The 26,605-nt window shown below is 44.0% G+C and overlaps 1 protein-coding gene across 1 annotated transcript in view; it reads left to right on the top strand.

Moving 5' to 3' along the window:
- Positions 1-26,605, top strand: part of tspan9a (tetraspanin 9a) — a 241,406-nt gene that overhangs the window by 17,660 nt on the left and 197,141 nt on the right. The window contains exon 2 of the mRNA XM_079246822.1: positions 2,740-2,764. The gene's annotated coding sequence lies outside the window, so the exon portion shown is untranslated. The remainder of the gene's footprint in view (positions 1-2,739; positions 2,765-26,605) is intronic.

Raw genomic sequence — 26,605 nt, 5'->3', positions numbered from 1 at the left:
CCAGAGTGTGTCCATGTGTGAATGGAGCTGGCAGTCCTCTGGGGTAATCCACACTGAGTGAATGTGCATGCTGGTCACAGTTGTTGCTCCATACACTTCAAGCTGCTTTCCACTCATTCATAAACATTGTGAATGTGTATGTGAAAGATGCTCATTATTTAAGCACAGAACCTCATCACATTAAAGTTATTGGTCCATCTTTATACAAATAATTATTTACTTTTTCAGTTTATTTGTATTCTAGCTGACAGTTGTGAATATGCGTTAGTGATTACCTCTAATACATGATGTCACATGATTATGCAATTGTGACAGGCCTAATCTCACTCAAAAGAACTAATGTTGTCCATGTGTGAAATGCAGTTCCACTTTCTGGTTATTCTGCAGTGTTTGTGTCAAAACAACCCCAGTTGCCATGGTAATTATGCACCAAGGATGCACGGATCCTTCCCAAGAAATAAGTTGATGCTAAACAATGTTAAGTCTCTGAGTTTAAAGGCAACTCCAGTGGTAGGAAGGAGAGCCATGAGGTAAACTGCACACCAAGTAAATGATGTTTAAAGATGTTGCCTTCTTTTTCCAGTCAGGCTGTGATAATTCCAAAACACTTCCAGGGTATAAATGGTGTCATGAAAGACTACGCACTTTGCAGAGTCACATCCAGGTTTTGCACAAACGTTGCTCTGTCAGTCTGAGTTTCCACTGCTAACTGAGGTTTGTGGGAGAGTCAGGCTGCTGTTTTCAATATTTGTAAATGCGAAGGTTGTGGTTGAGGACTATTACTGACACTCAGGCTTGCTAGTGAGCCCTTTTCAGCAACTCTTCTGCTTCTCCTGGGTTTTCAGTGTTCTGTAAGTCCTTTAATGAGCACTTTATGCAGGACTTTAGCTGCTTTTGATCCAGGGTAAATGCAAATGCACCACTGCATCGAGCAACTCGAGTAATTGTGGGTGAACATGTTTCCATTTACTGCCACTCATGACTTGCTATGCTGGTAATGCCACTTGGCAGCTCACATGCTTGGTGTGTTTGTTTCTGTGTAGTCTGGGTCTAAGTAAACCATACCTTAAGTCAAAATGTTCTGTATGCTAATGTGACATTCCTTTCCATATGTGTAGTTGAATTAGAAATTCAGATGTTTCATGTTGGGTAACATCTGTCAAATGAACCACTGGAGTCACTTCTGGTCTGGAAAAAGAGCACAGATGAAAACTATGTCGGTGCATCAAAGCACTTTTCTTCTCGTTTTCACGTTGCCCATATCTTTACTGTTTAGCTGCGGGACTTGTTGCTTTAATTTGAGGGTATTCATGCACAAATAATCTGTCTGTTTTTTAGGGGCTTAGAGGTCATTGAAAAAACGATACACAAATAATTTTTTCTTTTTGCAAATATTTTGTGGAAAAATTGTTGCAAGGCAACGCCCACAGCCAATAAAGTGCAGTAATAAAGGATTTTATCCTTTTATGATGCTTTGCCAGGCCGGTGCTCCATCGCATCTGCCTTCAGTCGTTGTTTACTCGGGGATCTTTCCATTTTTTTTTTTTCCCCCCAACTAAGTAAAGTATTCTCCGGTTTAGGTCGATTCGCAAACCACCTCCATCCCTCAACTAATGTTTAAAACATTATTATATGTTTACCATGTTGAAATATGACACTTGGCACTTAAGTATTAAAAAGTTTCTGGCAGTTCCACAAGCTCCTGGTGAGGCGCCCGCTTACATCTGTGGAACAGCAGGGTTAAATCAAACTTTTAGCTGTTTTTATGTGCAAGGCAACGCAGTGCTTAGCATAATAAAAACAGTTTATTCATATTAAAATGCAATAAAGATGAAACGAAATGATATATCATATTTTAAAAACCCACATGAGTTATTCTTCCACACACAATCACACACACACTCCCTCTCTGTTCTGCCAAACATAAACTCCAATCCCTAATTTATGTCTCTTAACTGAATTCAGGTATAAAAAAATAAAGAAATAAAAGAAATAAATATCTGTGTAAAGGTGCTAAGCCTAAACTTAAAGCGCCTGAGGTGCTTCATGCGTGAACTTTTAATTGACGCATTTGATCGCTAAGATTAGTTTGTCCAATAATGTCAATTCCAAACAGTGATTCATTTTACCTTTTATTGTCCATTAAACCAATCCGTTCGCGATGATTATCAGCATATTGTCCATAGATGATGGAAGAAACAATGAACATGCACGACAATGAACGGTCAAAAAACTGTGTGTTCACCTTCGTACAAGCAACACCCAACACCTGCACAAAAGTTCCGAGTTAAATAGGTCGTGACCATAAACGTACAGTGCTGCCACCTAGTGCTCAAACAATATATACAAGTATTTATACAAAATGGCTCCTACAATCTGGCTTCTTGCTGCGGTGACAATCTGTCCACACCAGGAGACAGCCCACCCATGGCCACAGAGGGCACCAAGCCAGGAAGCATCCAGACCCAAGCAGGCCAGAGTCCACGTCACGGCCATAGGGCTGCAGCGCAGGACCCTCAGCCATGGAGACGAGGAGGATCACCATGGCTCTGCTGACTGAGCAGGCAGAGCCCTTTGCATGGACGTCCCCCATGAGGAACAATGTTAAAAACAAAGATCAAATAAACTTAAAAACAATAAAAACAGATGAGAAGAAATTAAATCAAATAAAAGTAGGCAGTCAGATAAAAGTAAATGTTTTATGAAACTCATAATTTTTCTTTCTTTTTCTCCCCGCAGGCTCACGTTTCAGACTACCTAGCAGGTGAGTTTGCAGCTTAATTGTTTATAAGATGGATATCGACGAGGGCTGTATTATTAGCTTTTAGCTATCCACAGTGTGTGAAACCGAGAAAACGTTTGCACTTCTGATCTTCTCATGGCAGCAAATATGATATTAGTCTGCTGGTCACAGGGTCAGAGGAATACACAAACTATGCTAAGCCCTGGGCTGCACGGTGGCATAGTGGTCAGCACTGTGGCCTCACAGCAAGAAGGTCACTGGTTCAATCCTTGGCTGGGGTGAGGTTTGGTCAGTGGCCTTTCCGTGTATAGTTTGCATGTTCTCCCCGTGTATGCGTGGGTTCTCTCCAGGGACTCCGTCTTCCTCCCACCATCCAAAGACATGCAGGTTAGGTTAATTGGTTACTGTTTGTCCTGCGATGGAATGGCGAGCTGTCCAGGGAGTACCCTGCCTTTGCCCATAGACAGCTGGGATAGGCTCCAGCTTCCCTGTGACCCTGAATTGGATTAAGCGATTTAGAAAATGAATGCTAAGCCCCGGGATGCATATGTCCTCAGTTACCCAAAAGATTATATATTGTATTTATTACAATGCAGTCCTGAAATCTGTTGTAATTTGTCAAAATAAAACTTAATTTGGGTTGGTTATCTTGTTTCTATGGTTAGTAATCCATGGCAACAAATTCTTTTTTTTTCACTGATGTTGCCAGACGAGCTCTGTCGTCTGTCACTTTATTTCTATACTTAGTTCCTCACATGCAGTATGTATTCTTTTTTCTGTGTGCTTGTTGTATTAACTTGTTGAACTTGAATAGGTCCTAAAGGGCTTAAAAGAAACAGGAAACCAGTGAAAGGGAGGGGTGTTACCTTGACATGCTGAAATAGACCATCCAGCTCACTGTAATGTGATCCTTACTTATGACCAAAACCTACAGCGAGAACAGAGCTGCCAGCGCTCAGGTGACAGATCTGTTTTGTTCTTACAGAGGTCACAAATGTCTCCAGAGATCATTGAATTTGTTCCTTTGACTGTCTGACCTGCTGTGGCCTCAAATTGTCTTTTATTTTCTCTCCCTTGTGTAGCTGCATTAGCTAATTTATTATGTGTAAAACCTCAAAAGTAAGCTTCATAAGAGCCTTCTTTTCTGAGATATAAAAGCAGTTCTGTGTGTCGTCTTGTAAGTCATGCTTCACCCCCATCATCATGATCAATTATTTATGGAAGAAAGTTCCCAGTAATTGTTGTGAGCTGTACACTACTTACCACTCCCACTGTGAGCTCTTTAAACTGACAAACCATTTAAGTGATTGATCACCCCCATATTTGTGTTGGTGCAAACACAAACCTACGTGTGTGCATCCAATCCCTTTCTCTCGATGTGTCATTAACATGGAATGCCTGACTACTTGAAAAAAGCACAACTGGCTGCTTGTAAAGTAAATCAGTGTTTTGTGTCTTTACTTTTGTTGTAGCATGCACACACACTTTGGGAGGGATGCTGTTTACAATGGAAACGTTGGTGTCGGCTTCAACTTTTACCAGTTTGAATAATGTTTTTATTACTGATGTCCATTATGACATGACGTTATACAGTAGCTGATTTTGGGAGCTTATATCTAATCAAGATGCTGTCAGGGGCAGTTTAAAGCAAGTTTTATCTCTACTTATCCAGCCTTCCTGTTTGGAACCAGGGCTGCCCCTGAGGCTGGATGGCCGTCTGGCTCTGACTAACCTCAAACATGAATATATGCCAGGGGTCACAGGAGGCTTCAAATACTTTGGTATATGGATAAAAACAAAACATAATTAGCTACAGAACATGAGATAAGCAAGAAGGAGAGAGAAGGCGAAAGTTTTATCTCTTTTAAATTTTTTTTTTGTTTTGTTTTTCTTACATTTTAACATAAAACCAGTGTAAAATCATTTACGCCCCTTGTTGAGTAAATAGCCTGCCTCTTTTGGCATGTTTTCATTTTAAGTTATAGACTAGACCTTATATATATATATAATATATAAGTATATGTTGCACATTACGGTAGTGGCCACCTAGCGGGCATTTTTGTAACTGCATGTTTAAAGTAAAGACCATGTGCACTCTATTCCACATAGTGCCCTTGATAGTGCTCACGCCATGTTTTAGGGGTGTCCGAATATCCAGAGAGAAAAAAAGTAGTGCACTCAAAATTACCCACAGTGCATCTCGAATAGTAGTTAGCATCGATTGTAACCAGACAGGTCAATATAGACCACAATGCATTGCAGCAGGAGCTCGAAGTAGCGCAAGTGACACGAAGATCAAAGCAGGTTCAGAAAAATCTGTATATAATTTATTTTATATCTTCATTGGTCAAATAAATATACAAAAAAGAAAGGATAAAATACGATATTAAAAAATGAAAAAATTTTCACGTAAGTTTGAATTGGATTTGGAACAATGCGTGGTGGTTGCTGTGGTGACAGTCATGTGATCTGCGACAAGGAGAAAATGGTCAGCTTCATTTCCGAATTACCAACAAAATGAGTGCACTGTGTAGTGTGCTATATAGTGTAGCCCTGTGTAGTAAATGGGGGGTCTGGGAATAGGGTGAACATTCGGACACAGCCCATAGACTGTATGTAAAAGATGGGAGGAGTCTCCATGATGTCACCCATAGGCTTCTGAAGAGCTAAATGGAAGCTCCTTGTGTGGTTCTTACCATCGCCATCTTGCTAGCGTGACTTGTGTCGTCTCTCATGAAAATTACAGTAATGGGCAAAGAAGTAGAGCTGAAAGGGGGGGGCTTTGAGTGTGGGGGTGGGATCTACCGATAGGAGTGTGTGTATAGGGGTGTGTCAGGGATGTGGTGGGTATATGGTGGAGTGTGGTGGTGCATGCGGGTTCAGGGTAAGGGTGTATGTATGGGAAGGGAGGGTTGTTTGTATGGGAGAGGGTGGGGATGCATGTTTGGAGGGTAGTAGGGGTGTGTGTATGTGTGAGTGTGGTAGTGCAGGTTGGGGGATAGGGATGTGTGTATGAGGGAGTATTTGAGTGGGTTTAAGGTTTTAGTTGTGTGTATAGGGGGTGGAGGGGTAGTGGTTAGGAAGAGAGTGGGGTGGTTGGGGTCTGTGCTTGGGGGTGGCTGCCAGCTGCCCAGGTCTCTCCTGGCCTCCCTTTTGCCTTTGTGTGGGCGGGGTCACATTGGGATGATCACTCTTCTCTGAACACGTTCCACTCTGAATGTTCTGCATGTAACACAGTCACTGAGTCGTCCTGCAGGTTTATTTACTAACAGCAGCTCTTTCTGTGTTTTTCATTTATATTTCATTTGTTAGTTTCTTCCGACAGCTTAATCCTCCACAGAGGGAATATGAATCTAAAGTTGGCTTGTATGTGTGTGTATGTATATGTATATGTTCATACAGGTGAGTACGAACTGATTTAAGTTTGGTGGTGATCCGCATCACCGTTTGGATCTAGGAACTTTTTAAAAGCCTTGGAGGAGGTTTGCACTTTCTGCGTGTTTTTCTCTGTAATATCAGCTGATATTGGACGATTTCATAATAATTTTCCACGGATAGCCAATAAAATAATTTTAAAACCTTCTCCTTTGGCTCGTATACAGCGGTCTCTCTCTGCCTGAAATCGCCTCTTGGCTGTGTAACAATGTCCCGCCTGCCGCCCCCACTGACTGGCATGTGGCAGCTCATCAACGTTGAAGCTTCTTGATGCAGAGAGACAGAGGAAAGGACTGCGTGATGACTGAAGGCAACAGAAAATGTTAAAGTTGCAATCATGATCCTCTATCCTGAAGTTTTAAAGAAACGACAACCTTGATACGAGGTCCAGAGATCACACCTGGACCTACCTGCATGCACGCTGATATTCACAGAAAAGTGACCCAATAGCCGAAATAATTATGCCTCTAAATGTTTGCAAAAAGTGAACTAAAAGTCTAAAATTAGCTGGTGGAAATACGTGCCCACAGATTGCAACACTGAGAGCACAATTCATGATCTGTGTGCACAGATTTCTTCTTTCACCCAGAACTTTCCGGCTCTGTAAAAAATAAACAGCATCATGGGAAAGTTTGCTAATCTTCCATCAAATGAACATGACCAGAAGCTTCTTTATTTAATAAAAGAAGACATGGCAACATGGTTCTCGTCAGCAACCCACAGATTCATAAGAAGAGTCGACTTTAACGATATTTTTTCTGTATTTTGTTAGTTATCTTTTCCAGAATATCTGTAATATTAACAGGCTAGCCTAGCCTTTATTGGTCCACTGAATGGGAAGTCTGGACACAGGAATGTTAGTAGTGAAAGACATGAGAGAAGTGTCCTTTACGAAGAATAATATGGTCAAGTAATGGTGTGGAAATATTATGATTTGGTGTTTCTTTGTTGTTCTTAGTTCAGTCACATGAGACTACATCAGCATTCAGCAGAAAAACGCCAACTCTTTACAAGATGATGATATAAGCCATAAACCAGATTCTGGTGGGCTTAAGGTCCAGATACACCACGGTGGTGGTGGATTCATTTTGCTGCCACATGGAGCAGTGTCAGAATATGTGCAATAAATTGAGCTGTGGGCTGCGGTTGGCTTTTGTTGGCCGTAGCTTTGCTGTGGAAAACAGACGACACAAAGTGGACAGAGATCTGCCTGCTGGTGGACTGAAACAAAGTGATTTGTAATGATAGCTACTATTTCCTTTGCTTCTTTGCAGTATATTATTTTTGGAACTTTGACGTCCTTTTTAAGAAATCAGTTGTTGTTGGCGTAAATGGTCCCTTCCTGGCTCAAGCCAACTGTCAGCCAATCATGTGTAGCGTTATGCATGCAGCTTTGATATATTTTAGGGTTTGGATTACGGTACATCTGTCTCTTGTGCTGAAACGTGGCCTTCTGCGGCAGCTGAGACCACCGCAGATGGATCCATTCATGTGTCATTTCAGCAGACAGAGGGATTGAGACCCAACCAATACTTTTCCCACAGTATGAGTTGTCTACTTCACACTCACTCAGGACTTCTCACTTTTCTACTTTGCTGTTACTTGTAAAGACTTAAAACAGTTGGTTACAGTCTGAAGTGATAAATAATGGCAGATTTAAATACATGGTTAGTTAGAAAAATGGGCACGTTTTAATATTTAATATGTTTAATATTTCCAACTAAAATAAATATGTCTGTTACTTTGTCATGAAGTAACAATCTGCTACACAGGTTCTTTAAAACTGGATGGATTAAGTTTTATTTTAGAAATATTGTGAATGAAATGTTTAAAAACTTTAAATTCATAGTCCAGGAGTGTCCCTTTTTTTTTCCTTTTTTTTTTTTCTTTTTAATGAATCAAACTTTATTTCTAAAGCTCTTCTCATAAAAAAAAGTGCTTTACATGATAAAATCTGTTTCTGACCATAGGAAAAAAAAACAACAAACTTAAACACACTCAAGTGCAAACACACTCCTCATCACACACACACACACACCAGCACAGTGCGCACATACAGACGAGGTGAGGAAACATCCAGGAGCTGCAGGCAGATCAGGTCAGGAAGGGGCCCATACTGCAGTCCTGGCTTTGGTTTGGGCCCCAGACTCCACTGCAAAGACCCCGTAAAGCCCCCCAGGTAGATGGTCCCCATCAGGACAACACTGGCGTTAAAATGTCAAAAATATAAACATGCAAAATAAAATAAGAAAAATCAAAGTAAACATAAAATAAATAAGTACATAATGACCTAAATAAACGATGCGGAAAAGAAATAAATAGATAAAAATAGATTAAATCAAACAAATAAAATAAAGTTCTGCGATGTACTGATGCAGATTTATGCATGAAGAAACATTAGTTTTAAGGCATAATTATGAATACAATTTTGGCAAAAAATGTTTGTTTCAAGTTTTGGTTAAAAGTCAAAATCAAATTTTTTTTTACTGAGGATACTTTTTGTCCCGTTGAGGTGACGATTTACTTACCAGGTGAACTCATCAGTTCTGCACTTCCGGCTGCAAATACTGATTAATTTTTCACACAAACTCTTCATGTTTGTTTTGTCCTGAAGATGTGAGAAACATTCCAAAGAGCACAAAGGGATGTCTGAATTTCGACGCTGGAATCACACGACGCTCAGGTTGTGCTTGTACCTGTGGGGAACTCGTGCTGAAGGAAAGCACGTTGGGAGTTTATTGTTTTGTATGATGCACAGCTGTTGTAAAGCGTGCTGATAGATTGCAGTCTAACATTAAATTTGACACTGAAAAGATGGATGGTCAAGGTTTGTAAAGGAGATGGGTCCATGTGATCCAGAGAAGGGGAATGCAGCGGCAAGAAGGAAGCAGAGCTAAGAATACAGTCAGCTGAGACAGATTCTCACGCTCCTGACTTCAGCAAACCTCCAGGGAAAACTCCACCGACCTGCTTCTACCCGTTTCTAAAGAGAAGGAAGAGATGCAGCTTTGACCATGCTCCTAGTGTTTCCTGATCACTTTTACGCTGCAGGCATGTCCATATTTATTCATTCGTGTTAAAATGCATTAAGAATTTATTTTATTGTTAAACTAAAGTAGCTGCTTCTTGTGAAAGATTATCAATCAATTTTACTTTCGATTCTGTATCCAAGATGCCGTAATTCTCTTAGAAAAAAAATAGCACAACTTTTAATTATGAATTTATGAATGTGCTTCCTCTTTTTCTTTCTGTTTTATTTTTATAATATTGGAATTATTTATTACCCTCACCAAGAAGGAGATGTTATTGCCTACGTTTATCTGTTTATTAGCAATGATGGATTTTTGTGATTTTTTTTTTTTTTTTTATTGATTTATTGTTTTTCTGAGAATTCATCCTGATCTAATTTAGATTCCATATAAATGTTGGGAATAATCTGGAAGGAAATGTTGACACAGGAATTCTGGAAAGGATTATTCACATTATGGGTGGAAATGAGTGATTGTTGCATCTTTACCTCTCTACTTTTTGTCCTTCTGTTTCGCTCTTGTCTCTTTGTTTCTCCTGTCAGCTTCAGCGTTGAAATGCCGTTAACGCAGGAACAAATTAATTCATTCAAGTCAAATAATGCGTAGTGGTTGTGTGGCGGCTCCTCACAGCGAGGAGGTCACTGGTTCCAGCATCTAGGAGGAGGTTCAGACAGATTCTGTTGTGTGCAGGAGGGCTCTCTCCGGGTACCCTGGCTTCCTCCCACCCTGCAGAGACAGTGTCTCTAGGAGTGAATGTCCTGTAATGGACCAGAGACATGTCCAGGTGTACCTGCCTACTGCCTGCTAATAGCCAGGATTGGCTGCAGCTTCCCTGCGACCCTGAATCGGACCAAGTGGTTTAGAGAATGAATGGAAAGGATCTGAAGTAGCAACAGCAGCCATGTAAAGAAAATATCTCTCGGTAGAGCAGATCGGTTTGGCGCACACACCACCGGTCCACATGCCATGATGCGGGACAGGATTAAACAATAAAAAAAATACATTTATGAATAATAGTTTGATGAAGAATCTGTTTTGCCTCCCGGCCCATAATAAATACTCTGAGATTCTGGTGGTGACTGCGGAGTATTTACTGCATAAACAAGAACAATAATGCATGATGTCATCTTTGTTTGAGAGAAGGAAAACACTTTGATCTCACATGAAGGACAGAAGTTGATAAGAGAGAGAAGGACGGCCTCTGGTCTTCTTCTTCAGACCCACAATCCTGCTGTTCACGCAGCAAACGGGGGAATGGAGCGACTCAGCGCCGCATCTCCAGCACCTTCTTTCCATTTCCCTGCTTTTCCTGACATTTAGTCGACCTTTTTTATTCAGACCTGCTTCCTGGAAATGAGCTTTTCTGATGTTTACCTAAAGCTTAATGTTTAGAAAGAAACACAACTGTGGCCAGATTAAGAATTGTGAATAAAAAAACAAAACAGTTTTTCTATAAATAATATGATTGGAGCGACATCAGCTTTCTAAGCGTCTGCTACGGTCACTACGGAAACACTGGAAATGTTTTGACCTACGGAAAATCCAGATTTATTTATCCATATCCATGAGTATTTATTTACAGGAAAATGACGTTTCACAGTCCCTGAAAACAAACGGGACTTTCTGGTTCTGTTTATATTCCATCATCTGATCCAGCTCCTGGAGAACCTCCATAAATATTATGCACCACGTTTCTCTCAGGTTCTCCTGCTGTCATCCTCTGGTTCTCCTGCTGTCATCCTCTGGTTCTCCTGCTGTTCATCCTGTGGTTCTCCTGCTGTCATCCTCTGGTTCTCCTGCTGTCCATCCTCTGGTTCTCCTGCTGTTCATCCTGTGGTTCTCCTGCTGTCATCCTCTGGTTCTCCTGCTGTCCATCCTCTGGTTCTCCTGCTGTCATCCTGTGGTTCTCCAGCTGTCATCCTCTGGTTCTCCTGCTGTTCATCCTCTGGTTCTCCTGCTGTCATCCTGTGGTTCTCCTGCTGTCATCCTCTGGTTCTCCTGCTGTTCATCCTCTGGTTCTCCTGCTGTCATCCTCTGGTTCTCCTGCTGTCATCCTCTGGTTCTCCTGCTGTTCTTCCTCTGGTTCTCCTGCTGTCATCCTCTGGTTCTCCTGCTGTTCATCCTCTGGTTCTCCTGCTGTCATCCTGTGGTTCTCCTGCTGTCATCCTCTGGTTCTCCTGCTGTTCATCCTCTGGTTCTCCTGCTGTCATCCTCTGGTTCTCCTGCTGTCATCCTCTGGTTCTCCTGCTGTCCATCCTCTGGTTCTCCTGCTGTCATCCTCTGGTTCTCCTGCTGTCCATCCTGTGGTTCTCCTGCTGTCATCTTCTGGTTCTCCTGCTGTCATCCTCTGGTTCTCCTGCTGTCCATCCTCTGGTTCTCCTGCTGTCATCTTCTGGTTCTCCTGCTGTCATCCTCTGGTTCTCCTGCTGTCCATCCTCTGGTTCTCCTGCTGTCATCTTCTGGTTCTCCTGCTGTCATCCTCTGGTTCTCCTGCTGTCCATCCTGTGGTTCTCCTGCTGTCATCCTCTGGTTCTCCTGCTGTCATCCTCTGGTTCTCCTGCTGTCCATCCTCTGGTTCTCCTGCTGTCATCTTCTGGTTCTCCTGCTGTTCATCCTGTGGTTCTCCTGCTGTCATCCTGTGGTTCTCCTGCTGTCATCCTCTGGTTCTCCTGCTGTCATCCTCTGGTTCTCCTGCTGTCCATCCTCTGGTTCTCCTGCTGTCATCTTCTGGTTCTCCTGCTGTTCATCCTGTGGTTCTCCTGCTGTCATCCTCTGGTTCTCCTGCTGTCATCCTCTGGTTCTCCTGCTGTCATCGTCTGGTTCTACTGCTGTCATCCTGTGGTTCTCCAGCTGTCATCCTCTGGTTCTCCAGCTGTCATCCTGTGGTTCTCCTGCTGTCATCCTCTGGTTCTCCTGCTGTCCATCCTCTGGTTCTCCTGCTGTCCATCCTGTGGTTCTCCTGCTGTCATCTTCTGGTTCTCCTGCTGTCATCCTCTGGTTCTCCTGCTGTCCATCCTGTGGTTCTCCTGCTGTCATCTTCTGGTTCTCCTGCTGTCATCCTCTGGTTCTCCTGCTGTCATCCTCTGGTTCTCCTGCTGTCCATCCTCTGGTTCTCCTGCTGTCATCTTCTGGTTCTCCTGCTGTCATCCTCTGGTTCTCCTGCTGTCATCCTCTGGTTCTCCTGCTGTCATCCTGTGGTTCTCCTGCTGTCATCTTCTGGTTCTCCTGCTGTCATCCTCTGGTTCTCCTGCTGTCATCCTCTGGTTCTCCTGCTGTCCATCCTGTGGTTCTCCTGCTGTCATCTTCTGGTTCTCCTGCTGTCCATCCTCTGGTTCTCCTGCTGTCCATCCTCTGGTTCTCCTGCTGTCCATCCTGTGGTTCTCCTGCTGTCATCCTCTGGTTCTCCTGCTGTCATCCTGTGGTTCTCCTGCTGTCATCCTCTGGTTCTCCTGCTGTCATCCTCTGGTTCTCCTGCTGTCCATCCTCTGGTTCTCCTGCTGTCCATCCTCTGGTTCTCCTGCTGTCCATCCCCTGGTTCTCCTGCTGTCATCCTGTGGTTCTCCTGCTGTCATCCTGTGGTTCTCCTGCTGTCATCCTGTGGTTCTCCTGCTGTCATCCTCTGGTTCTCCTGCTGTCATCCTCTGGTTCTCCTGCTGTCATCCTCTGGTTCTCCTGCTGTCCATCCTCTGGTTCTCCTGCTGTCATCCTCTGGTTCTCCTGCTGTCCATCCTCTGGTTCTCCTGCTGTCCACCCTCTGGTTCTCCTGCTGTCATCCTCTGGTTCTCCTGCTGTCCATCCTGTGGTTCTCCTGCTGTCATCCTGTGGTTCTCCTGCTGTCCATCCTGTGGTTCTCCTGCTGTCATCCTCTGGTTCTCCTGCTGTCCATCCTCTGGTTCTCCTGCTGTCATCCTCTGGTTCTCCTGCTGTCCATCCTGTGGTTCTCCTGCTGTCATCCTGTGGTTCTCCTGCTGTCCATCCTCTGGTTCTCCTGCTGTCATCATCTGGTTCTCCTGCTGTCATCCTCTGGTTCTCCTGCTGTCCATCTTCTGGTTCTCCTGCTGTCCATCCTCTGGTTCTCCTGCTGTCATCTTCTGGTTCTCCTGCTGTCATCTTCTGGTTCTCCTGCTGTCATCCTCTGGTTGTCCTGCTGTCATCCTCTGGTTCTCCTGCTGTCATCCTCTGGTTCTCCTGCTGTCATCCTCTGGTTCTCCTGCTGTCATCTTCTGGTTCTCCTGCTGTCCATCCTCTGGTTCTCCTGCTGTCATCTTCTGGTTCTCCTGCTGTCATCTTCTGGTTGTCCTGCTGTCATCATCTGGTTCTCCTGCTGTCCATCCTGTGGTTCTCCTGCTGTCATCCTGTGGTTCTCCTGCTGTCATCCTCTGGTTCTCCTGCTGTCATCCTCTGGTTCTCCTGCTGTCCATCCTCTGGTTCTCCTGCTGTCATCCTCTGGTTCTCCTGCTGTCATCCTCTGGTTCTCCTGCTGTCCATCCTCTGGTTCTCCTGCTGTCATCTTCTGGTTCTCCTGCTGTCATCTTCTGGTTCTCCTGCTGTCATCTTCTGGTTCTCCTGCTGTCATCTTCTGGTTGTCCTGCTGTCATCATCTGGTTCTCCTGCTGTCCATCCTGTGGTTCTCCTGCTGTCATCCTGCGGTTCTCCTGCTGTCATCCTCTGGTTCTCCTGCTGTCATCCTCTGGTTCTCCTGCTGTCCATCCTCTGGTTCTCCTGCTGTCATCCTCTGGTTCTCCTGCTGTCATCCTCTGGTTCTCCTGCTGTCCATCCTCTGGTTCTCCTGCTGTCCATCCTCTGGTTCTCCTGCTGTCCATCCTGTGGTTCTCCTGCTGTCCATCCTCTGGTTCTCCTGCTGTCATCCTCTGGTTCTCCTGCTGTCATCCTCTGGTTCTCCTGCTGTCCATCCTCTGGTTCTCCTGCTGTCCATCCTCTGGTTCTCCTTCTGTCCACCCTCTGGTTCTCCTGCTGTCATCCTCTGGTTCTCCAGCTGTCATCCTCTGGTTCTCCAGCTGTCATCCTCTGGTTCTCCTGCTGTCCATCCTCTGGTTCTCCTGCTGTCCATCCTCTGGCTCTCCTGCTGTCATCCTCTGGTTCTCCTGCTGTCCATCCTGTGGTTCTCCAGCTGTCCATCCTCTGGTTCTCCTGCTGTCCATCCTCTGGCTCTCCTGCTGTCATCCTCTGGTTCTCCTGCTGTCCATCCTCTGTTTCTCCTGCTGTCATCCTCTTGTTCTCCTGCTGTTCATCCTCTGGTTCTCCAGCTGTCATCCTCTGGTTCTCCTGCTGTCCATCCTCTGGTTCTCCTGCTGTCCATCCTCTGGTTCTCCTGCTGTCATCCTCTGGTTCTCCTGCTGTCCATCCTCTGGTTCTCCTGCTGTCATCCTCTGGTTCTCCTGCTGTCCATCCTCTGGTTCTCCTGCTGTCATCCTGTGGTTCTCCTGCTGTCCATCCTCTGGTTCTCCTGCTGTCATCCTCTGGTTCTCCAGCTGTCCATCCTCTGGTTCTCCTGCTGTCCATCCTCTGGTTCTCCTGCTGTCATCCTCTGGTTCTCCAGCTGTCCATCCTCTGGTTCTCCAGCTGTCCATCCTCTGGTTCTCCTGCTGTTATCCTCTGGTTCTCCAGCTGTCCATCCTCTGGTTCTCCAGCTGTCCATCCTCTGGTTCTCCTGCTGTCATCCTCTGGTTCTCCAGCTGTCCATCCTCTGGTTCTCCTGCTGTCATCCTCTGGTTCTCCTGCTGTTCATCCTCTGGTTCTCCTGCTGTCATCCTCTGGTTCTCCTGCTGTCATCCTCTGGTTCTCCTGCTGTCCATCCTCTGGTTCTCCTGCTGTCCATCCTCTGGTTCTCCTGCTGTCATCATCTGGTTCTCCTGCTGTCCATCCTCTGGTTCTCCTGCTGTCATTCTGTGGTTCTCCTGCTGTCATCCTGTGGTTCTCCTGCTGTCATCCTCTGGTTCTCCTGCTGTCATCATCTGGTTCTCCTGCTGTCATCATCTGGTTCTCCTGCTGTCCATCCTCTGGTTCTCCTGCTGTCATCCTGTGGTTCTCCTGCTGTCATCCTGTGGTTCTCCTGCTGTCATCCTGTGGTTCTCCTGCTGTCATCCTCTGGTTCTCCTGCTTTCATCCTCTGGTTCTCTTGCTGTCCATCCTGTGGTTCTCCAGCTGTCATCCTCTGGTTCTCCTGCTGTCCATCCTCTGGTTCTCCTGCTGTCCATCCTCTGGTTCTCCTGCTGTCATCCTCTGGTTCTCCTGCTGTCATCCTGTGGTTCTCCTGCTGTCATCCTGTGGTTCTCCTGCTGTCATTCTCTGGTTCTCCTGCTGTCATCCTCTGGTTCTCCTGCTGTCATCCTGTGGTTCTCCTGCTGTCATCCTCTGGTTCTCCTGCTGTCCATCCTCTGGTTCTCCTGCTGTCATCCTCTGGTTCTCCTGCTGTCATCCTGTGGTTCTCCTGCTGTCATCCTGTGGTTCTCCTGCTGTCATTCTCTGGTTCTCCTGCTGTCATCCTCTGGTTCTCCTGCTGTCCATCCTCTGGTTCTCCTGCTGTCCATCCTCTGGTTCTCCTGCTGTCATCCTCTGGTTCTCCAGCTGTCCATCCTCTGGTTCTCCTGCTGTCCATCCTCTGGTTCTCATGCTGTCATCCTCTGGTTCTCCAGCTGTTCATCCTCTGGTTCTCCTGCTGTTCATCCTCTGGTTCTCCTGCTTTCCATCCTCTGGTTCTCCAGCTTTCCATCCTCTTGTTCTCCTGCTGTCATCCTCTGGTTCTCCAGCTGTCATCCTCTGGTTCTCCTGCTGTCCATCCTCTGGTTCTCCTGCTGTCATCCTCTGGTTCTCCAGCTTTCCATCCTCTGGTTCTCCTGCTGTCATCCTCTGGTTCTCCTGCTGTCCATCCTCTGGTTCTCCTGCTGTCATCCTCTGGTTCTCCAGCTTTCCATCCTCTGGTTCTCCTGCTGTCATCCTGTGGTTCTCCTGCTGTTCATCCTCTGGTTCTCCTGCTTTCCATCCTCTGGTTCTCCTGCTGTCATCCTCTGGTTCTCATGCTGTCATCCTCTGGTTCTCCTGCTGTCCATCCTCTGGTTCTCATGCTGTCATCCTCTGGTTCTCATGCTGTCATCCTCTGGTTCTCCTGCTGTCCATCCTCTGGTTCTCATGCTGTCATCCTCTGGTTCTCCTGCTGTCATCCTCTGGTTCTCCTGCTGTCCATCCTCTGGTTCTCCTGCTTTCCATCCTCTGGTTCTCATGCTGTCATCCTCTGGTTCTCCAGCTGTCCATCCTCTGGTTCTCCTGCTGTCATCCTCTGGTTCTCCTGCTGTCCATCCTCTGGTTCTCCTGCTTTCATCCTCTGGATCTCCAGCTGTCCATCCTCTGGTTCTCCTGCTGTCATCCTCTGGTTCTCCAGCTGTCCATCCTCTGGTTCTCCTGCTGTCCATCCTCTGGTTCTCCTGCTGTCATCCTCTGGTTCTCCAGCTGTCCATCCTCTGGTTCTCCAGCTGTCCATCCTCTGGTTCTCCTGCTGTCATCCTCTGGTTCTCCAGCTGTCCATCCTCTGGTTCTCCAGCTGTCCATCCTCTGGTTCTCCTGCTGTCATCCTCTGGTTCTCCAGCTGTCCATCCTCTGGTTCTCCTGCTGTCCATCCTCTGGTTCTCATGCTGTCATCCTCTGGTTCTCCTGCTGTCCATCCTCTGGTTCTCCTGCTGTCATCATCTGGTTCTCCTGCTGTCCATCCTCTGGTTCTCCTGCTGTCCATCCTCTGGTTCTCATGCTGTCATCCTCTGGTTCTCCAGCTGTTCATCCTCTGGTTCTCCTGCTGTTCATCCTCTGGTTCTCCTGCTGTCCATCCTCTGGTTCTCCTGCTGTCCATCCTCTGGTTCTCATGCTGTCATCCTCTGGTTCTCCAGCTGTTCATCCTCTGGTTCTCCTGCTGTTCATCCTCTGGTTCTCCTGCTTTCCATCCTCTGGTTCTCATGCTGTCATCCTCTGGTTCTCCAGCTGTCCATCCTCTGGTTCTCCTGCTGTCATCCTCTGGTTCTCCAGCTGTCCATCCTGTAGGAGAACGAGGTACCTGCGGCTGCTTAGCTGTGACAGGTCTGCATGACTTCAGTCAAACTCGCAGAGCGGAACGCTGCTGTTTCTTGACGTTAGGCAGCCTAGGAGGAGAAGTGGTAATTCCTGGTCCAGAAAGTGAAAGCTCTTCCACGTTTCTGGATCTACCTGTACATTTAGAACAGATGTTTTCACTAACAGGCTCGTTTACCTGACCAGCTGGTTTGGTGACTGGTCGGAACAGCTGCCGAACTGGACTTTACTTTCTGGACCAGGAATGGCCACCCACCTCTGATTAGGAGGCCACCAGCTTTTGGTTGTGGGGTGGCTGACGCTGTGTGGGGGCAGACTGGAGCATCTTCTGAGGCCTAGTCTGCTGTTGGTGATGTTCTGGGCTTTATTAGAAGCTTACAGGACAATTTCTGGTCTCATACGTCCATATTTTCCACACTGACTTATAAATTATTAGAGGCTATCTGTATGAGGTACCCTGTGATTTCCCGTTAGCGATGCTCAGAATAGCTGTCAGTGAGTTTTATCAGACTATCTTGGCTTGTGAGGCGCTGCGTGTCTGCAGCAGTCAGAAATAGCCTGAGTGGGATGCTTACTCTGTGCAGAGCCCATGGCATCTCCCATGGCAAAGATGTTTCCAGATGCTAAGTCTGTGGTCAGTGGTAATGGCTCTGCTTCAAAAGAAAGCAAGCCTGCATTTAATCATTTGACTTCATGCAGCTTTTCTTTTTCATTTTTTCTCCTGTGTGTTTTACTTTTGTCACAGTGTGTCACTGGGTTTGATGCACATGTTTTTAATGGGAGGATTTTTTCTTTCTTTTACGTCTGGGTTCTATATTTCACAGGACTGCATGGTGTAGACATTTCTCTAAACATCTACCTATTAACAGCTCATTTTTGAGGCTGTGTGAGCCTTTACTGTTCAACAGTTTTACAATTAGAAGCTGGTTTAACCTGAGGAGTGGTTCTTAGTCCTGGTTTTTCTTCCTCTGTTTGACAGGCTGCAACAGTTGAGCCAAAAGGCCTCTGCTACTGATTTCCAACCTGCTGAGAAATGACCTCACGTTCCAGTCTGCATTGGGTTTATGTCCAGTATTGAGATGGACCAAGAGTTTACCAGATCACACTGCAATTACCACCAAAATGTTTGGTAAAAATGTTCCTCCCAAATGCTCCTTTAATGAATTTAGTTGAGTGTGGGCTCTTATGAGGAGTCGGGGGGGATTTTATTTTACTTTATTCTTGTGGAAATTAATAATGTAAGCAAACAAACAGAGACGTAGATGACTGACGCTGAATCGAACAAATGACTTCTGATAGCAGGAAGTTCCCAGTTTGCTTTGCAGTGTTGTAACCCAACAGACAATAGACTTTCCAGGAAATATCCGCCTTGAACTCTGTTGCAGATTGTTTAAGGCTGACTTGTTGCTGCGGTCTGGGCTTGTTTCCTGCCCACATACCTCCAAACCATGGGGGTGGGTGATTACAGGAAATATCTCCTTACACTTACACACAAATGGTCACACACATGCCACAGTGTTTTGGAAACGCAGCATGACTTCCAGTCTTGCCTTTAACAGTAATTTGTTGGAATATATTTGCTCCACAAGAGTTTTATGAACTCCTGGAGAGGTCAACAAGGTTACTAAGAGATAGTAAAGTTCGCTTTGCTCTTTAAATATGAACCTTAAAGGTGCAGTGTGCAACAAAATCTGAGATCAGCGACAGAAATTTTAAAATGTTTTTATTCTTTTAAAATAAACCATTTATGTCTACTTGCTGTGGGTAATGACTGGTCATATTTATGACCACATGGAGCACCTTTTCAGAGAGGTAACACCTTAAAGGTAGAGTATGTAAGATTTTCAATATTTTCAAAATAAATTAACTGAAAAAATAACTACAATAATAATTAGTTTTTTAAACATGTAAGTTCCAGTATGTCCATATTTGATGTGTTATTAAATTACAAGTTTAATTAATGCCAAAGACCCTTCTTGAGTGTTTTCTGATCAGTAAAAAAAAGAAGTACTTTTTTCCACCAGTAGGGGGAGTATAAACCCATTTATTGCAGAGCGGCTCTGAGCTACAGCTAAACAAGTGATTCCTGCCCTCATTGGAGCTGGCAAGGAGGAGGGGTGTGTTTTGCTCATTACTGCCAACCTGTGGTTGTTTGTGGAGGTAGCAGTTTTGTGGTTTTGCTCATGATCTGGTGGTGGAAAGAATCGCCTTGAATACTTACATACTCTGCCTTTAAAAGATCACAGAAGAAGACGGTACACAGTGACTATTGCAACGACAGGAGCTGTAGTATACTTTAAATACATTCAGGTGATTTCACAAGTCTTTCAACCACATCACTGCCTGGTGTTTCCAATCAATTAAATCAATAAATGTTGCAAATTGTTCTACATCACATCAAATGTCACTGTAAGAACTTTTATTGTGATTTTTTTAAGGCTGTTTCCTCCTTTTTTCTGACACACCAGCTGCAAAATTCTTTGTGAGTGAGTGGCGTTGCAGACTGTTTGAGGGCTGAACCGTGCACTTGTCCTTTTCTAATACAGCAAAGCCTCCAGAAGAACGGAGGATTAAGGCCAGTTTCTGCTCCTTTATGTTCAGAAATAGGAACGTCAGTTTCAAACGTTGTCATACTTCACAGCTTCCATGAGACTTTTACGTTTTCATGGTTGTTAAGTCAGTTCATCCACTAGAAGGCGGCGCTGGGTTCAGAGTTCACCTCCATGTTTTGACACCGGTTGGTCGCCATAATGCATAAAGTTTTTTTTACAACCATTAAAAAAAACACCAGAAAAAAGAAGAGAAAACATGAAGTGTTTTACTGTTTTCCTTAAACCCCCAGTGCGTCTTCTTCAGGGGCTTTTTGTTTGGTGGTTTCTGCGTCGCCTTCTTCCTTTTCCTCTTCTTCTTCTCTGGTTTGTTTCCTTTCAATGGTTGCATGTCAGCTGTCAGCTGTGGACAAAGTGTTTTTAGTGAGTGGCTTCACTTAGCCAAGCAGCCATCGGTGTGCTATCTGCTGAGAAATCAGTCCTTGACTTCATCTAAGACATCTGCTAGTTTAACACATGTGATCATCTCATCCATCTACTATCTAATGTTTAAATCTCTCTCTGTTGCCTAGAAACCAGAACATGTAACGAAGACTTTTTATCATTATTCTGTACCAAAGTTAAAAACTGTTTTGTTTTTTTTTTTATTCCAGCTGATGTTTGCAGCACCTAATCAATCATGTAGGTTAATATTGCAACACAACTTGACACAAGATTGCACATTCCAGCACAGCATCCTATAATATCCATCCTGGAGCTGAGCCAGCGTGCACAAGACTGAAGCAGCTGGAAATGAAGGGAATCAGTTTGAGGTAGAACTTCTGCACAACATTGCGAAAATTCTAATTATCTGCTTTTTGGCAAATAAACAACAGCAAAGCTAATAAAAAGGAGAAATGACATGCGCTGCTCTCCGTACTGCGACTGGGAGAGGTGTGCTGCATTCTGGGTCGTGCTGTTCAGGATAAAACACTTTAGCAGCAGAGGTGAACCCTTTCTGGTCTTTTGCTCCCAACAGTGTTGGTAAAGCCTTTTGAGCCCCAGAGTCTGCTGTGAGGCTCAGCATCTACTTCCAGTTGCTCAGTGATATCGGCGGACTGGAAAGTGTGGGTGTGACCTCTCACAGGTTTCTGCTTTCAGTCGTGTAACATCTGGAACATATGTGGCATTTTGTTGCAGCGCAGTTCTTTTTGATGTTTCTAAAGGATGAATAAAGAGACAAAGGATGCCGTCTATCCACATTACTGGGGAAGGCTTCATAGCAGCTGTAAAATCTGTTACCTTTCCAGTCGGGGTGACACGAGGGCTAATCTATTAGCTCACGGTAATAAAGGAAGTTGTCCATGGAGACTATTTGCTCTGGACAGGCGTTTTTCTGGAAGCAAACGGGGAAACTAATAGTCCAGGGTTACTTCTATAAATCCCTGTGAAGCAGGGTAGATTCTTCACAACAGGACTGTTTTGTCATGCTCACTGACTTTGCTATTTAAATTCTGCTCACCATTTTTTTTCCTTTAAGGCGTCTAACAAGGATAAAAGTTAATGGTGTAGCTTTGACATTCAAGCTGAATTTCTTTACTCCACAGTTAAAATTGGCTTTTTCGCTTTGTTTAATATGCAGGGTCCACTTTTACCTCCTGCCAGTTCAGCGCTTTAATGAAGCTGCTTTTCATACTGTTGGGATCTTAAATGTACATCTTCATTAACTTTATATACAGTTTTATACGTATGTGTTCAGGCATTAATGTGTACATGATGAGTTTGCACAAACATCTGACGCCTCTGCGCAGCTTGCAGCTCAATCTCCAAAATGCACGTTATTCTGGAGCTGTGACAACGGTGGTTAATGAGGATTTAAAATAAGATGAAGCCAATGAAAACTCTGGATTAGAGACATGTGGGTGCTTTACTGACTTTATGGCAGTGTTTGTGTTTTTAACTGAATAAACTGTTCTCGTATTTCATCCATACGTCCCTCACGCGTTCTCATAAGTACCAAAGAGGGTCAGAAAGTCTGGATGTCCATATAAGTCTTTACATAAAGTCGTTTTTATAGCAGGAAAATGAAAATAATACCAGAGTTGCTTTGCATTTGACTGTAGCAGCTGAAGAGAAGTCACATAAATGAGGAATAAGTTTTGTGAACCCAGTGAGCCCAGTAAACACACTGTTGGTCATTTCTGGCAGGGAATATTTCCTTCCTGCGCATCTGTGCAAGTCCGCCTTCGGCTGTTTGGTCCCAGACGTTCTATGAGCGAAACACGACAAATAAGAGAGTTTTTAGTCTGTTGAGATCAGAAGAAGCCAGGAGAGCTGCAGGTCTCTGGTCTGAGGCCTGTTTGACAGTTTGCTACAAAGCCTTGCAGGTAAGGAGGACTGGCTGACTAAACCAGCAGGTTAGAATGAACTTTACCCACCTGTTAATTCTCTTTTCTTCAGCCTCTCCACATCCGCTTCCATGTAAACCCTTTTTCCAGAATGAAAAACATAATCCACAGTCGATGTGAAACTGCGATCTCTTCTGGACGCCTTTGGTAGTGACGAACACGCCTGAGTGACGTTTGCATAACTTCAGAAAAGGCTCCATTAATTCATCGGTAGTAGACAACGGAAATCATTGATTTTTATGGCAACTGGTCAATTTTTCAACTGTACCCCTCCAGCGTAACATACATCTGCCCCTTTGTTGCCTTTCATGTACTTTTCTGCCGTGTCGCGTGACTTTTGCTTGTGTGTTAACAGATCTGATGACAGAAGAAGCTGAAAATGAAAAAACAAAGCTGAAACTCACATGCAGACATGAGCTGCATGTTGTCTGGAAACCAGCGAGCATCTCCTCCGGTTGTCAGTTTCCTGAGCAGAAAATGAAAATGTTCAGGGAGTTCAGAGAACAATCAGTAACACAGTAATCCCTGTGTGAGGACAGGAGGAGGAGGAGGAGGAGAGGGTGACGAACGGTTGTGTTGGCGAGGGAGAAGAACATTGTATTTCACAGTCCAGTTCTGTTCTTTCTGTAAAAACATCACGGCTCTGCTTCACTGCGCTTCACAGCATGGCTGCCCGGCTCCGCCTTTGATGGCTGTGTTAGCAGACCTCAACCCAACGCCCTTATTTTGAAAGTTCAGAGAAGGTTGTGGCCTCCAGTGAAAGAAGAGGCGGTTCTGACCCGCCAGCTAAAAACAAACAGATACAGTTCCTGATCGCAACACCTGCTGTGTTTCCAAAGACAGCATTTAGTTTTTGTCTGAAAGACTTGTTGTCGTTTCACGGTTTGTCTTAGAAGCTGAGACGAGTGTTTAAGGCTCCTTATTCTGCCAAGAGGAATATTATCAGCTATTAAATGTTGAGAATGATGGAGGGAAGTTATTCATATGTGACACTTTTTACGGCTGAATTCTTTCTTTTCATTAGTTTGAGATTTTCCCAAACTTTTTTTTGTGTTTGTCATTTAATAAAAACACTAATTTTCTTCTGGAGATGAAAAATGGGATGATGGCGGCCCATTAAGGACATAAATATGGAGATGAATAAGTAAATATAAAAGTTAAAAAAATAAAAGAATACAAATAAAAATCATTTTTGTCTATTTTCTCATTTATTTTCCAGATTTTTCTGTATTTCATTAATCTGTTTAATATGTTTCCTCATTTATCTCAGTCTTTTCTGGACTAATTCCTTTCTGTGGCACTCCTGTTGTCTGATAATTAAAAAGCCGTCTGCCTCTTTCACCAGGCTGTGGCGACTTTTAGCACACAGGAAGCCTCAGTTGGATTTTACACCTCTTGCTTTTGCTCATTTTAAAATGTCTGTCTGTTCTTTTGGCTCCTCATCCTGGTGTAATATATGTTCGTTATTATTCCATATCTTCGAGTGCACCTGATGAACTCAAATGGACACGCATGAGCAGGTATTAATCTCCTCTTTAACTGACCAGCTAATTTAGGTCCCATGGAGTCACTGATTCCCCCCCCCCCCCCCCCCCCCCCTCTCCTTTGCTACAAAATGGATTGCCCTTCAAGCGCCCCCAGTAGCTTTAACCACAACCGTGGAGGCTGATTGTGCTGCAGAAGAGATTAAACATGGAGCAATAAAATGAGTTTCAGGAGAGTAAAAATTCATGGAATTCAGTTGAATTAAAGTAATTTTCTGAGGTTTATCATCACAGTCTAAATAAATCAATCACCATACATGTGGACGTATGAAACAACCAAATGTTACGTAACAAATAATGCAAATTATCACAAATATTTATCATTATAAATATACTAATAATTGCAGCAGCCTTCACTGCATCGACCATAATGTTAACTGGTGGCCAGTCACACTTACACTGCTTGTTCCAGTAAGAAAACATGGTGAAAACCTGAACAAAGCTGCAGCAAAAGTCTCACAAGTATCTTTGCAAAGCAAAGAAAACATTGCATTCCAGAAAGCATTGTTACAGTGTGTGTGTTTTTTCATATACTTACTCCAATACTTTACACATGTACAGTTTAGAGGTGCTCTGCTTGGGTTTTAGCTTTCTGCTACTTTTAACTATTTTCAACAGTTTTAAGAAGTTATCTTTTACCAGCAGGAGAGAAAAAAAAGTAAGAAGGAGATGCTTATCTGTTTAATTTACCTTTATTTAAATGATCCGGAAATGATGCTGATTAATGGGAAATGTTGAGACATATTGTCTGAAATATAGCTACAAAAATAAAAAAAAAAAACCTGAAATTTTCTCTGAAAATTGGTTTCACAGTGAAAAACATGTCTTTTGCTCGGTGTGTTTTTATCAGTCCCAAAGATGTGTGATTGCTGCAGCGTACGTTACAGTCTCATTACACATTACATGCATGTTTTCTGCTTGTATGAAGTCGCTGCAGAGTAGACTGGGCCTTGTTCACCCTGCTAGTCTGAGCTGAAAGAAGTAGCTCCTCCACATTTGCCTGCTGAAACTGGTTTGTCCAGCATTTCGCCACGGTCTCCTGCAAGGACCTGAACAGCATATAAAAACCGCGGAGTCACAGCTGAGTGACGTTTTGGTTGTTAGCACAGAACTTTTAACGATGCCTGCAGGCATTTCTCTGCATCTCCACGTCTCTCTGCTGTCTGTCACCGTTACTTTGACGAGGCTTACTTACAGTACAGTATTTTGTGCAAATATGTGTCTTAACTTAATAGTTCAGCCCCCCTGCTGAGCTAGAAACTTGTGACTGGGGAGGGGGAAGTCTGGGTTTCCCTGCTTAGGCTGCTGCCCCCGCGACCCGACCCGGATAAGCAGCAGAGAATAGATGGACGGACACTTTAGTGTTAACACCGATACATACCAGTAAAGCTTGCGAAACGATTCATCAGCACAGGAAAATTGAAGATAACTGGTCATTTCTTGGATTTTGGCTTTTTTTTTTATAAAGCAGTCAAAGTGAATCCAAGTCATCTGACAAATTGTACTGCTGACATAAACTCTCTGACAAGACATAACTACAGATCCTGCAGATCTATGCTATGTGGTTCTATAAGTCTCTGCACCAGCAAAGTGGAAAAACCGCCACTGAAGTACAGTCTTGAATTTACTTCCTGAAGACATATGTTCAGTTTTTTTTATCCTAATATAGTAAATTAATATGATTATGTTCACAGATTCTAATACCTCTAACAGTAATACAGCTAATCTGAATATACTGTGTGTTTGCCCACTATAATAATCTGATAAATATAATTTATTGTTCCCTCCCAAGAGACTCATTTAAGTATAAAATCTAATTTAAAGTCTAACGTCACTGCATATGGATAGAAATACTATCTCTTTGAGTGTTGTAGTATTCTGTTGCTTATTTGGTGAATATAAAAAGTCTGGATAGTTGCTGTGTAATGGTTTTGCAGTGTTGAAGCGGCTCAGTACCACTGACTCCTTGAAGGTGAGCGCCATCTGGTGAATTTTGTGAAACATGACATGCAAGCGTTTTTCTCTGCATCATTAATGACCTTTGCATTTTATTTTTGTCCTTCCAACAAATGATTGCATTTGCAAGCTTTGAGATATTTTACTGTTGCACCACTGCACTACAATGTCCAAAAACAGTCAAACTTGCAGAATAAAGACAAAAGTAACGAAAACAGAGAAGGCGTCCTAGAAATCGATCCTGGATGTTATCTAAGCCTCGGTGCAGTTTAAAAATATCTAAAAAATGCACTCGGCACCAAACCTCCAACTTCATTAAACAACTCCGCGGAGAGGTCACACTTTGATTCCCCCGCTGAATGGAGTCGTTCTAAGTTCTGTCGGGGTGTTGTGGTTGGTGTAACCAACAAAATCAATAGTGTTCAAATCGAAAATTTCTAGGGGAATATAAGACGAGAGAGGGATGAAAAGGGCGGATGAAAGAGAGGAGTGGAAAATTGGGAGGGAGAGAGAAAGGGGTTGTTCACATAATTGGAAAGTATGCAGGCTGCAGGGCACATGGAGTTGAAACAAGCTGTTCCCAGCGGCTATTTATCCATATTACCCGAGAGCCTCTAGACTACTGGTACTGACTTAAAATCCATTTTGTGATAAGATTACATTGAGAACAAATTACCCCTCATTTGTGGCCCGTTGTTCAGGACCCTGTGTTCCCTGACACCACTAGAGGTCAGTGTGACCCTGATGTGGACACACGAAGGAGTGAAGATGTCATGTACTGCTTAGAAGGTAGGAGGGGAGTTTGCTGAATCCTTTATGGTCATGTCTGCAGAATGACTTCATGCTGCAAAGCTTTGGTAAAATCTACTCTATTTCCTGCTCCTTT

The sequence above is a fragment of the Telmatherina bonti genome (assembly GCF_933228915.1).
Source record: "Telmatherina bonti genome assembly, chromosome: 2".
Lineage (NCBI taxonomy): Eukaryota > Metazoa > Chordata > Actinopteri > Atheriniformes > Telmatherinidae > Telmatherina > Telmatherina bonti.
The sequence above is the reverse complement of the archived record's forward strand: the minus strand, read 5'-3'. Positions and strand labels throughout refer to the sequence as shown.